This window comes from Protopterus annectens, chromosome 9.part0 (assembly GCF_019279795.1).
Source record: "Protopterus annectens isolate FY-2018-M chromosome 9.part0, PAN1.0, whole genome shotgun sequence".
NCBI lineage: Eukaryota > Metazoa > Chordata > Ceratodontiformes > Protopteridae > Protopterus > Protopterus annectens.
Window position 1 is genome coordinate 1777244414 of NC_056743.1, and position 12737 is coordinate 1777257150.

Here is a 12737-nt window from a genome sequence, read left to right on the forward strand (position 1 = left end):
TGAAGACTTTTTTGGCGACAAATTCTCCTATACCATGCCGTCGGAACAACCGACACCTCATATTTCCAAAAAACGGAAGGATCGGGACCAACATCCTCGGCCCGCGACTTCCACCGGCTCCACGCCAAAAATTACCGTGAGTGCATCGGTCTCTTCTGAGGCGGTTGTACCACCGCTCCGGACCGACGACACCGCTTTACCGATCACTCCGGCCCCGGAGCCTGTGCCGGTGGTTGATTTTTCTCCAGATTCTGAAGCCCAAGATTTACCGGCGACCATACCAATGGACAAGGTTACTCCAGCATGTGGGGCAGCTAGGCCCCCTATGTCTATGTCTATCAAGGCCTACACCCGTGCTAAGGCTGCTAGCCAGGCTAAGTCTCACCCTCCTAAAGCTCTGCCTCAGCCCACTACTGATAAACAAATCATGTCTTTAGCTGCAGATTTAATTTCCTTAATCAGAGGCTCCCAGGCCCATCCTGAAAGAGGATCTCAGCCACCTATTGACAAAAGGCCCAGGGTTGAGCATACTGACACCCTTTCTTCAGATGAAGCCTCTGGTGACTCTGATCACTCAGATATCCAGGAAGAGTCCTTCCAGGCCTATGAGGATTCTGATGCGGAGGATTTTATCCCCTCTGCCTCCCCTCCTGAGGATATTTGATTTGGGGAAGTTCTTCACTCCATGAGGGAGCACTTTCAGTGGCAAGGCCAGGAATACTCCGACTCCAGGAAACTGCTTCGTACCTTCCTTAAGCTACCACAACACAGGCCTTTAGCTATCCCTCCAGTGCTTGATGTTCTGGATGATGTGTACTCAGATTCGAGTGCTTCTCCTGATTCTCTCCCTCCTGCTCCTGTCAAGCCGGACAGATACTACAGGGTTCCTGAAACTCATAAACATTTCTTTAAAGCCCATGCTGTTGATCTAGAAACCATTTCCTAGGGGCCCAAAGGGGTGACTGCATCCACGGCCAAGAATCCCTTGCCCTCAGACAGGGAAGCTAGGTCCCTGGAGAGGTGGGGCAAAAAGGTTTATACCTCAACCACACTGGCTATGAGAGCCCTCAATTGCCTTTTTCATATGTTTCAGTATCAGGATTTCTTGATGGATGATTTGCAGAAAAGGTTAGCCTCTCCTGAGCCTTTAGATAGGAAGGCCTTGCAGGATGTGGTTCACAACACTCAGCAGGTTAGCAACCATTTTCTTCAGTGTGGATATGATGCATTGGAAGCTTCATGTAGGGCAGCTATGACAGGGGCCGTCATACGTAGACATGCATGGTTAAAAGAACAGCCATTACCAGATCATGTTAAAGCAAAGCTTCTAGATGCACCTCTGGAAAAACACAAGCTATTTGGTACTAATGCTCAGGATGTGTTGAAATCAATTGAGGAAAAGGCTAAATCAGTGCAAACAGTCAAGGATTTCCTCCAGGTTCAGCCTCCTAGGTTCAGCAGGAATTGGCCTTCTAAGAATTGGTCCTTTCCGGACACTGACAAATTTCAAAGGGGAAAAAGCAGGCGTGCCCGAGGAAGAGGGCAATACAGAGGCTCCTACAGGGGACGCCAATGGCAACCGACTAATCAGAGAGGTGGCGCGGGGACTTCCCCTGCCCCACAGGGACAATCACAATGACTTGCCTTTGACACCGCCGACCAAGGCTCAAAGAGAAGCACCTTTAGGCGGAAAATTATCCTTATTTTCAAAAAACTGGCGCATTTTAACAAAGGACAAGTGGATTCTGGACATAATAGACCAAGGCTACAGGTTCCACTTCCATACGTTACCAACAAGACAAGGCATGCCAAACCTGCCACATAATCAAAGGGCAGAGGCATTCGAACAAATTTCAAAGCTGAAACAAATCAAAGCAATAGAAAAGGTTCCTCCTCAGGAACAAGGCCAGGGATTTTACTCAAGACTGTTCCTTGTTCCAAGAAAAGAAAAGCAATGGAGACCTATACTGGACTTGTCCGCTCTAAACACTTTTCTCATTGTACCAAAATTCAAAATGCTGATGCTACAGCAACTCCTTCCCATGCTGGGCAAGGGGTCTTGGTTGGTTACTCTGGACCTCAAGGAGGCATACCTGCATGTCCCAATCAGACACAGTTGTAGAAGATACCTCAGATTTCTTACAGGTTCAGAGCATTATCAATTCTCAGCATTGCCCTTTGGCTTATCTACTGCACCCAGAGTATTCACGAAATGCCTGGCATCAGTAATTGCACATTGCAGACTCCAGGGGATACAAATATACCCTTACCTGGACGACTGCCTTATACAAGCGGACAGCAAGCAAGCCTTGACAAAAAACTTGAATTATGTCATTCACTTACTACAGGCTTTGGGATACACAGTCAACTTACAAAAATCAAGACTACTGCCATCCCAACAAATAACTTTTCTAGGAGCCAAACTAGACACAGAATCTCAAATGGCTTACCTCACAGAAGAGAAGCAAGAACAACTACCACATTACTTCAAAAGCCTAGCAAAGCTCACCCAGATGACTGCAAGGAAAATCCTGCAGGCCCTGGGTTTCATGGCATCTTGCATTCTACTGATTCCACTGGCAAGACTACACATGAGAAAACTACAATGGTACCTAAAAAGTTTATGGTCTCAACACAGCCACAACTTAGAAGCAATTATCCCACTCATCCCATGTCTACAAAGGGAATATTTGTGGTGGGCCCAAGCAAGCCAGTTAAACAAAGGTATGCCTTTCAACAAGCCTCAAACAAGCCAAACCGTTACAACAGACGCCTCAGACCATGGATGGGGGGCGCACATGGAGGGCAGATGTATTCAAGGGCAATGGACTCCCCAGGAAGTACATCTGCACATCAATCAAAAAGAGATGTTAGCAGTAATGCATGCAATCGAGGCCTTCGGAAAATAACTTCAGCAGGGTCATCTGCTAATAAAGATAGACAACACCACTGTTATGTGGTACATAAACAAGCAGGGAGGTACTCATTCTTACCCCCTTTGCAGACTAGCAATGACTCTTTGGGAAAAATCCCTGAAACTGAACATACAGCTGCAATCCCAGTTTGTTCCGGGCAGGGACAATGTTCTAGCGGACAGTCTAAGCAGAAACATCCTGGATCCACACGAATGGATGTTGCATCCAGACATTTTTGCACAAATAACTTCTGCTTGGGGGAGGCCGGACGTAGACCTCTTTGCCTCCCACCTCAATCATCATCTGAGAAAGTTCTGCACAAGGTCACATCATCCACAAGCCTGGAAAATAGATGCTCTCTCATTCAGCTGGAACTCTCTAACAATCTATGCATTCCCACCTCTACCATTGATGACCAAGGTGTTACTGAAGATCAAAGCAGAGCAACCGAAAGGCATCTTAATAGCTTCAGATTGGCCAAGACAGCACTGGTATCCACTACTAAAGAGCATAACTTGCACCAAACCGTGGACCCTGCCTCTATGGTCTCCACTCTTGACTCAGCACAATTACCGGACGGTTCATCCAAACCTGCAAACTTTGCAGCTGACAGCTTGGAGGGTCCCATGATTTCTCTGCATATCTCTTTCTCCAAGGAAGTTCAACAGATATTATTAGAAGCACGCAGACCTTCCACCAGAAAAGCTTATTCAGCCAAATGGAAGAGATTCAGCATCTGGAATACCAACAAGGGACAGGATGCATCAGTAATGAACATTCCACAGATATTGGAATACTTGGCAGACATGCTGCATAATGGACTTCCTTTTCTTCCATAAAAATACACGCTTCAGCAATTTCAGCAAGATACAACACCGATCCTCCTGAGTTCTCACATCCTTTGCTAAGACAATTTCTAAGAGGGGTAAAGAATATCAAACCTCCCAGAAAACCACCAGTGCCTGCATGGGACCTCAATTTCGTGTTGGAAAAATTAACTCTTCCTCCCTTTGAGCCAGCAGCATCTGCAGAATAGCAATTTCTTTCCTGGAAAACAGTTTTCCTGTTGGCAATAACCTCAGCAAGGAGAGTTTCGGAGATACAGGCCCTCATGGCAGTACCTCCATTCCTCATTTTTCATCAGGACAGGGTTTCTTTAAGAACCAGTCCTTCTTTTATGCCAAAAGTGATATCCAGGGTGGCTCTAAATCAAGCAATTCACCTGCCTACTTTCTTCCCCAATCCTCAAAATAAAGGGGAAAAGCTGCTGCACACTTTGGACATTCACAGACAACTGCGCTAATACTTGGACAGAACAAAGGCCAACAGAAAGTCTGACCAACTATTTGTAGCTTACGCTCCTGGAGTACAAGGAAAAGCAATTTCCAAACAAACAATTTCAAAATGGATTGGACGTTGCATAAGATTTTGTTATTCCTACCATGGAAAGGGTGTGCCAGCCAATGTCAGACCACACTCCACCAGAGCTACAGCCACCTCCATAGCCTTCCTAAGAGGGGTGGCTACAAAGGACATTCTAGAAGCTGCTACATGGAGCTCCGTGCATACATTTTCCAAGCACTACAACCTCCCCTTATATTCCAGATCCCGAGCAGGCTTTGCTTCGGCAGTCCTGCAGGGCATCTTAGCTACACCATCCTTATCTTAGAGCCTACCACCCCCAGCTTGGCTATGGTATTCAACCCATATGTAAGGACTGCAGTTGCATTCTTGAAGGACATAGTACAGTTTTGTACCTACCATAAATGTAGATGTCCGATAGATATGCAACTGCAGTCAGGTTTTCCCTCCCTTCTTCCTCTCTGTGCATTGGGTCCACTTTCCTCCTTTTATACTTAGCTGGGGGATATCTGTTATGGTGTATCTGTTTATTGCTATTGTGTATGTCTGGAATTTTTTATCCAGTTCTATTTTTAGCCTTCCTTGGAGGGCACCTGGCATCTGGGGCAAGAAACACTGAGGAAGATGGCGTCGGCTGATACTTTTATACCTCATCCGCTCTGACGTAGGGGAGGAGGCGACATCAGCCGACGTCGGACCCAGACTTTGGAATCCGGCAACCGAGGGCTGCCTGAGGCAGGACAACCCATATGTAAGGACTGCAGTTGCATATCTATCGGACATCTACATTTATGGTAGGTACAAAACTGTACTTTTTCTTAACTGCTTGCATTGTCTGACAGTCATCCTCCTTCCCCAAGAAGTTTAACATGTTATATAAAGTACCTTAGACTCATAAACTATTGATGTTATGTAGTCCTATCTCACCTACATTCTTACATGTGGGTTCAGAGCCGAATATTGGCTCCAACCCGGCCGATTTTACTAGCTCAAAGTCTCTCATTGGCTGGGCTAAGTGGGTATCCCATAGTGCACTGCTCCATATCCCCAGATCTCATTTGCCGCTTGTGTAGCTCAGACCTGGTCTTGTTTGGCTGTGGCTAAGTACCTTCTTTTTTGCTATTTCTCTTAGAGAAATTTGATATTTCATACCCAAAAGCTATTTTGATAGCTATTTCTTGTTGCTGTTGCTGTGTTTGACTGTGGTAGTTGTGTTTTTTGATATACCTAACTGTTCCAGCGAGCTAGGCCCATTTTAGTTAGAGGACCTAGTCCTCCCCTCTGTTAGATAAACTTTTAGTGTGATTGTGTTTGTCTGTGTGTCCCATAGAAGAACCGTTTCTGTTAGAGGTTCTTATAGGTTCATAGGTTGGTACTGAGCTATCTGCCCGAAGGCATATATTAGCCCAGCCACGTTGTGCGGTATTCGCCGCCCCTTTAGTAGTTCCCTAGACACTTGTACTAGCAGCTAGTACCCTTGGCCCCTATCTGGTAGTGCTGTTGGTGTGATCCCCGGTGTGAACTTTGTTACCCATCCACTCATCAAGGTTCCTCTTGAAGAGTGATAGTGAGGGGCTCTGTCATATGTAGATTGGGAAACCTGTTCCATAGTAAGGGAAGTCTCTGTGAAGGGAATCTATCCCTCCAGTATGTTCTATTCATTGTTGTGTTATATTGTGTCGAGTAGAGTTTTTTCTGGTGTTTGTGTGTTGTTCCCGCCCTTTTTTGTGTTTTGTGTCTAGGTGGTTTCGCTTAGCACTAGTTATAAGATGTCCAAGTATCAAAAGGAGCGTAAGTCTTCTGGCTTTAAAAAATGTTCCAAGTGTAGATATAAGATGTCCATCACGGATGCACACTCTGTGTTTACTGCCTTGGAGCCATCCATTTACAGGAGTCGTGTCGCTTTTGCCACGCGTTCAGTCCTAGGGTGCTCCAGAAGAGAAAAAATAAATTAATATTAAAGGGACTTCTAAAACCGTCGTTTGAGGAAACTATAGACTCTGCTTCCAGTTCTCAGTCAAAATCCAAAGCTTCCAAGGATAAGAAAAGGTCTCCAGCTCCATCTGCCTCTTCAGAGCCTCCGGAGAAGATTACTGTTTTGGATTCTACCTCCTTGGCTCCACTGTCCTCTGGACCGCAGGAGATGTCAGTGTTAACTGAATCGGCATTTCCTCCTATCATTCTTGAACCCATTTGGAGCCGGTCGTCCAGTGTGATGTATGGTTCCCCTGACAAGCGATCCCAATCTCCATCGCTCTCCTCCAAATCCTCCAGGCTTTCTGATTTGGATGTTGATAGGTTGGTGCAGAGGCTCCTGCAATCGCCGGTGTTGGCTAAATTGTTCTCTGCTCCGACCCACTCTGCTCCGGAGCCAGTTCCTATGACCGTTTCGATGATTCCTCCTCCAAGCACATCTTTATCGTCGGAGCCAGTATGCTCCTCTCCGAGTGATGTTCCTGTGCTGGTTCTGATACCCCCTCAGGGTCTATCAGTGCCGACCTTGGCTCCGACCATGTCTGTTCCATCCACAGGGTTCGGGACTCGGGTCTCTTTGGTCGGGTCCGAGGGGGATACTTTGGGACATCTGTCGGTTCAGAGTCTCCCACTCGGTGCATCGGCTCGTGGGACCTCGGTCGTGGCCTTGGAGGCCGGCCGGTCCTTGGACTTGGGGGGGGGGGGGTTGGCCTTCGAGGCCATGTGGAGCGTGCTGGCCAGATCGTCAGCTACATCACCGGGTCAGTCATTCTGTCCCCCACCACCCCGGCGAGAGCTTCTGATACTCGCCTATCAATGGATAGTAGAACGCCAGGCCCTAAGGATACCCCCATGAGCGGTCCCCAACTTTCTGAGGGTCTCCCAGAGTTCGTGCAGGAGGAGCCTCCTAGAAAAAAATTGTGCAAGAGGAAGCACATAGACTCCCAGGATGAGTCTCTCATCTCGGATACTGACCTCGAGGAATCGGAAGGGTCCCCCAAGTCATCCTCTGATGAGGTTTCCTTCTCCGATATCCTGGAGATACTGAAACAAAGAGGTGACTGGCCTTCCAAAGCTCCTTCTGAGAAGGAGTCAGTATTCCTTAAGGCTTTTGGTGCTCAGCCCTCTGCCCTCCTGGGTGTCTCCACCCTTCGACTAACTTCTTGACCTCATTTGTCGAAGAGTGTGGGAAAACCCAGATTCTGTGGAGCCCGTGCCCAGGCGTCCCAACAAATTCCTTTCTGTCCCCCCAGGGCAAAGAGTTTCTGTCAAAAGGAGTCCCTGTAGATGCCATGGTGGTGTCAGCAACCACCCAGAAGGAAGTAGCAGAGTCTTCTTCATCCGTCCATCCTCCTAACAAGGAGTCTAGGACCATGGATCGGTACGGGAAGCGTACCCTATCTTCAGCAACCTTCACTCTACGGTCACTGAATTATCTGTCTCACTTCACTCTGCTCCAGAGAGATCTCCTCAAAGAGTTGGGAGATACTCTTGCGGGTAACATACCTGAGGCGGTGGTGCAGACGGTTAACACCCAGGTCTCTACCCTCAACTCCATTGCTAACTCAGCCATGCGTCTCATTTCGTATGCAGCCGAGAGCGAGAAGGCAAGCCTGGCTGCGCCTGTGTCACTTTGTGGAGGCCTTCAAGTCTTCCTTCACTGATGCCCCATTTGACGGTTCCTCCTTGTTTGGGACCAGAGTGAAAGACACCCTCACCAGGTGCGAGCAAGAGGGAAAGACCCTGTCTGCCATATGGGTCCATTTTTCCCTTCCTTCTAGGCCTTATCCCAAGGCCCAGCAGGGGGGGGGTTCAAGAAATCAGAGTTTTTTCCTGCCGCACAAGGTGAACCCCCCTCCAGAGGCAGGGGAGGGGGCGGTTATTCAGGGAGACGTTGCCCCAGAGGCAGAGGGGGCCCCCCGCAATTCGGGAGACTGCGACTCCTTTCGTGGCTCTCCATACTCTCATTCCTGAGGGTGTGCCTGACTGCGCTTATCCGGAGCCAGTCGGGGGTCGAATTTCCTTATACCCGGAAGCCTGGGAGAGCATTACCCAAAGCCTGGGAGAGCATTACCCAGGACCGATGGGTATTGCGAATAATTTCCGGAGGTTACCTCATTCCATTCTCTTCAGTACCCCAGCCAATCAGAAAAATCCCAGACGTTCCACCCAGTCAAAGGGATCAAGCAGCCTCGGAGGTCTCGCAGCTGCTAGAAAAAGGAGCCATCCAACATGTCCCCTCAGACCAAATCGGATTAGGGACGTACTCAAGATTCTTTTTGGTGCCGAAAAGAACAGGGGACCTGAGACCTATACTAGATCTCAGTCAACTCAACAATCACGTACACAAGTCCAAGTTCCGTATGGTCACACTACAATCCATTCTCCCATTGTTGGGAGAGGAGGTATGGATGTGCTCCATCGACCTCAAGGATGCTTACTACCATGTCAAAATGGACAGAGCATCCAGGAGTCACCTATGCTTCCGGCTGGGAGCCAGTCACTTCCAGTTTCGAGCCCTGCCCTTTGGTCTCACCACAGCCCCCAGGGTGTTCACCAAATGTATGGCGGTGGTGATGGCTCACTTGAGACGTCAGGGATTCCAGGTGTTTCCGTACCTGGACGACTGGCTCCTTACCGCCCCCACCAGGCATCAACTAGTTCAGACCAGGGATGCTACCATCAGTCTATGTCACTAGTTGGGCATAACAATAAACTGGAAAAAATCTGCCTTATTGCTCTCACAGCGTGTCACCTTTATAGGAGCAGATTTAGACACCATTCAAATGCGAGCATTCTTACCGCAAGAAAGGATCACAGTATTACAACAACAAAAACACATGCTGATGCCCCTGAGACGAGCGAAGGCAAGACTGGTCCTCCAACTCCTAGGGACCATAGCAGCAACCATCATGTTGGTCCCTCTAGCGAGATTACACATGAGACTTCTTCAATGGCTCCTCTTTGTTCAATGGTCTCTCCAAAGACTCCCACTATCTCATCCCATCTTATTCACGGACAGGTGCAAGCAGGACCTCTGTTGGTGGCTGTGCACCAACAATTTGAACGGGGGAAAGCCCTTCTTTCCACCCGTCCCTGTTGCCACGGTGACCACGGACGCCTCCCAGATGGTGTGGGGGGGACATTATCTTGGCAGGACAGTCCAAGGCACATGGCAGGAACACGAGATACATTTGCATATAAACATCCTGGAGATGAGAGCAGTGCTTCTTGCGTTGCAGGAACTTCAGTTCAGAAAGTTCTTCCTCTAGGGACTATTGCGATACACTCAGACAACATGTCAGTAGTGAGGTATCTCAACAAGAAAGGGGGAACCTGGTCTTACCCTCTGTGCAGAGAGGCTATGCGAGTGTGGCATTGGGCAATAGTTTCCCAATGGCTTCTGGTGGCAGCGCACATTCCGGGGAAGTCCAACGTAATAGCGGACAGGCTAAGCAGAGCTATCCTCATGCCTTATAAGTGGTCCCTGAATCGCCTGGTTGCAGAGTGAACCAGCAGATGGGGGTCAGCCTTGCTGCGACCTTTTTGCCAGCCCTCTTGATGCGAAATGCAGCAACTACTTCATGCTGATCCCCCCACAGGGGGAATTACCCAGGGACGGTCTGGTTCATGATTGGCCCTCCGGTCTGCTTTATGCTTTCCCTGCGTTTCCCCTGCTGTCAAGGGTGATTCAGAAAGCGCAATCCTTGGGAAGCAGAATGATTCCGATTGCTCCACACTGGCCTCGTCAAGTCTGGTTTCCCTTTCTTCAACCATACATTGTGGACACTCCTTGGATTCTGGACCCTCAACCACATTTACTGACACACATGGGACAGCTCCACCCCTCTCTGATGACCCTCCGGTTGACAGCCTGGCTACTCCATTTCCATCGTTAGTCAGACATCATAATTTTTCACCGGACGTGGTCCATATATTATCGTCCTCTCATAAGCCATCCACTAGAAAGATTTATTCTAGTAAATGGAAAAGGTTCTCTATCTGGGCATATACTAGAGGCATTGATCCTTACACAGCTCCAGTAGATTCATTTCTGGAGTTCTTGTCTATGCTTTTTTATCAGGGGTCCGCATCAGCCACCATCAAAGTTCAGCTGGCAGCGATATCTAATTTCCATGTAGCGAATGAACCTAGTCTCATGGCACACAGACTATTCAAAGCATTCCTTAAAGGTACTCTGTTGCTTCGTCCCCCACTGTCCGAACCTATCATGCCCTGGGATCTCAATTTTGTTCTACAAGCCCTTACTTTACCACCCTTTGAGCCTGCAGCTACCTGTGAACTAAAATTCTTGACATGGAAAACAGCATTCTTAGCAGTCACTTCAGCGAGGCGGGTTTCGGAAATTCAAGCCCTCTCCATCAAACCCCCATATTTAATCTTCCATAAAGATAGGGTCTCTCTTAGACCAAGTCCCTTGTTCCTTCCTAAAGTGGCTTCCGTGTCTAACATGAATCATTCCACTGAATTGCCTGTTTTCTTCCCCCACTTTTCTAAAAAGGCAGAATTTAGATTTCACCATTTGGATGTACATAGACAGTTATGCTTCTATCTACACTGGACAAAAGATATCCGGAAATCTGACCAACTCTTTGTCTCCTTTTCGGAAAACCGAATGGGTTCTCAGGTATCCAAGGTCATGCTGTCTAAATGAACAGCCAGTTGTATCTCTTTCATCTATCAGGCAGGAGGTAAAAATTTGCCATTTCCATTCAAGGCACATTCTACTCTGGCTGTTTCTACATCCACAGCCTATCAAGCTAGATTGTTAATGGATGATGTGTGTGCTGCAGCTACTTGGGCTTCTCCTCACACTTTTGTTTCTCATTACAAATTGGACGTGGTCTCCAGGGGCAGGTCTTCCTTTGGCTCCACAGTTCTCAGGAGTATTTTCCTATGAGCCACCCAGGATGTAGGTGCTAGGGACGCTGTCCCACGGGTAAGAATGTAGGCGAGATAGGACTACATAATATCAAGAAGTTATGTACTCACCATAATGTTCGATGTATGTAGTCCATCTCTCCTCACGTTCTTACTTACCCTCCCACCTTCCCCCTGCCTGGAGGATTTGGAGGTTAGGTTGTCACCTACAGAGTCCCTTTGATTAGTCTATTGTTTATATGGATGTGATGTGTGTATGGAGTACAAATGATTTTTGCAGCAAACTAGATCTGGGGATATGGAGCAGTGCACCATGGGATACCCACTTAGCCTAGCCAATGAGTGGCTTTGAGCTAGTAAAATCGGCCGAGTCGGAGCCAATATTCGGCTCCGAACCCACGGGTAAGAATGTGAGGCGAGATGGACTACATACACCGAACGTTATGGTGAGTACATAACTTCTAATTCCAAATCCAGTCTTGCAATGCTATCTTCATCTAGTGTTAAACATATTATAAATTCAAATCTCATTTGCTCTAACAAGGATGGAAAAGCTATTGACAGATTTGTGAGGAAAGCTTATTCCTCTGCTTCCTTAACTTTAAGAACTTTAAACTACTGAGCTTACATGGTAAACATTTTACTGGATTCTTTGGAGAACATAAAGTTAACTGTTGACCTTCTTTCTTCAGAGGTTGACTTTTTTTTAATTCCTTAGCATTGAGAAACAGATACTATTATTTCCAGAAATACTATTACTAACTAGTTCAGTTAAGATTTGGTTTATATTCTAAAAACCTTGCAGAAGACTGCAAAAATAAAAATTTTGAATTCTTGCCTGGACATTAAAAATGTCGTATGTGGGCCTTTTGCTTTGACGATTGAGAGAACTGATTCAAGGGGTCATTCACATTTCTTAACTCTCATTTTCAAAGTTCATTTAAAACTTTCCTTCCTTCTTGGGATGTTTTTCAGGAAATGGAGTGAACAAAGTTTCAAAAAGCATTGGCATGGAGGCTCAAATCCTCCCAGAACTAAGGAAGGTCAGAAAAGTGTGAAGGACTCCAAATCTCTCCCTGAGTCTAGATCTGTCTTCCACAGTGGCATCAATTTATCTGAGACTTGTCCAACAAGGTTACAGATACCAATGTTTATTCCTGTCCCCTTTTCAGTGGATTTCTCCTCATCTTTCTTTTTCATCTGTTCTCATTAGGGGTCGCCACAGCAGATCATCTGTTTCCATTTCTTCCTGTCCTCTGCATATTGCTCTGTCACACCAACCTCCTGCACGTCCTCTTTCACCACGTCCATAAACCTTATCTTAGGCCTTCCTCTTTTCCCTCTTACCCAGCAGCTCCGTCCTTAGCATCCTTTTCCCAATATACCCATCATCCCTCCTCAGCACATGTCCAAACCAGCACAATCTTGCCTCTCTGACTTTGTCTCCAAACCGTCCAACCTGAGCTGATCTTCTAATGTACTGATTCCTAATCCTGTCCATCCTTGTCACGCCCAGCGCAAATCTTAACATCTTTAACTCTGCCACTTCCAGCTGTGACTCCTGCCTTTTTGTCAATGCCACCG

At 47.2% G+C, this 12737-nt stretch overlaps 1 protein-coding gene across 1 annotated transcript in view; it reads left to right on the forward strand.

The window, feature by feature from the left end:
• The window catches only part of ACP5 (acid phosphatase 5, tartrate resistant), a 442332-nt gene that overhangs the window by 97971 nt on the left and 331624 nt on the right, over nt 1-12737 (forward strand). The window lies entirely within an intron of this gene.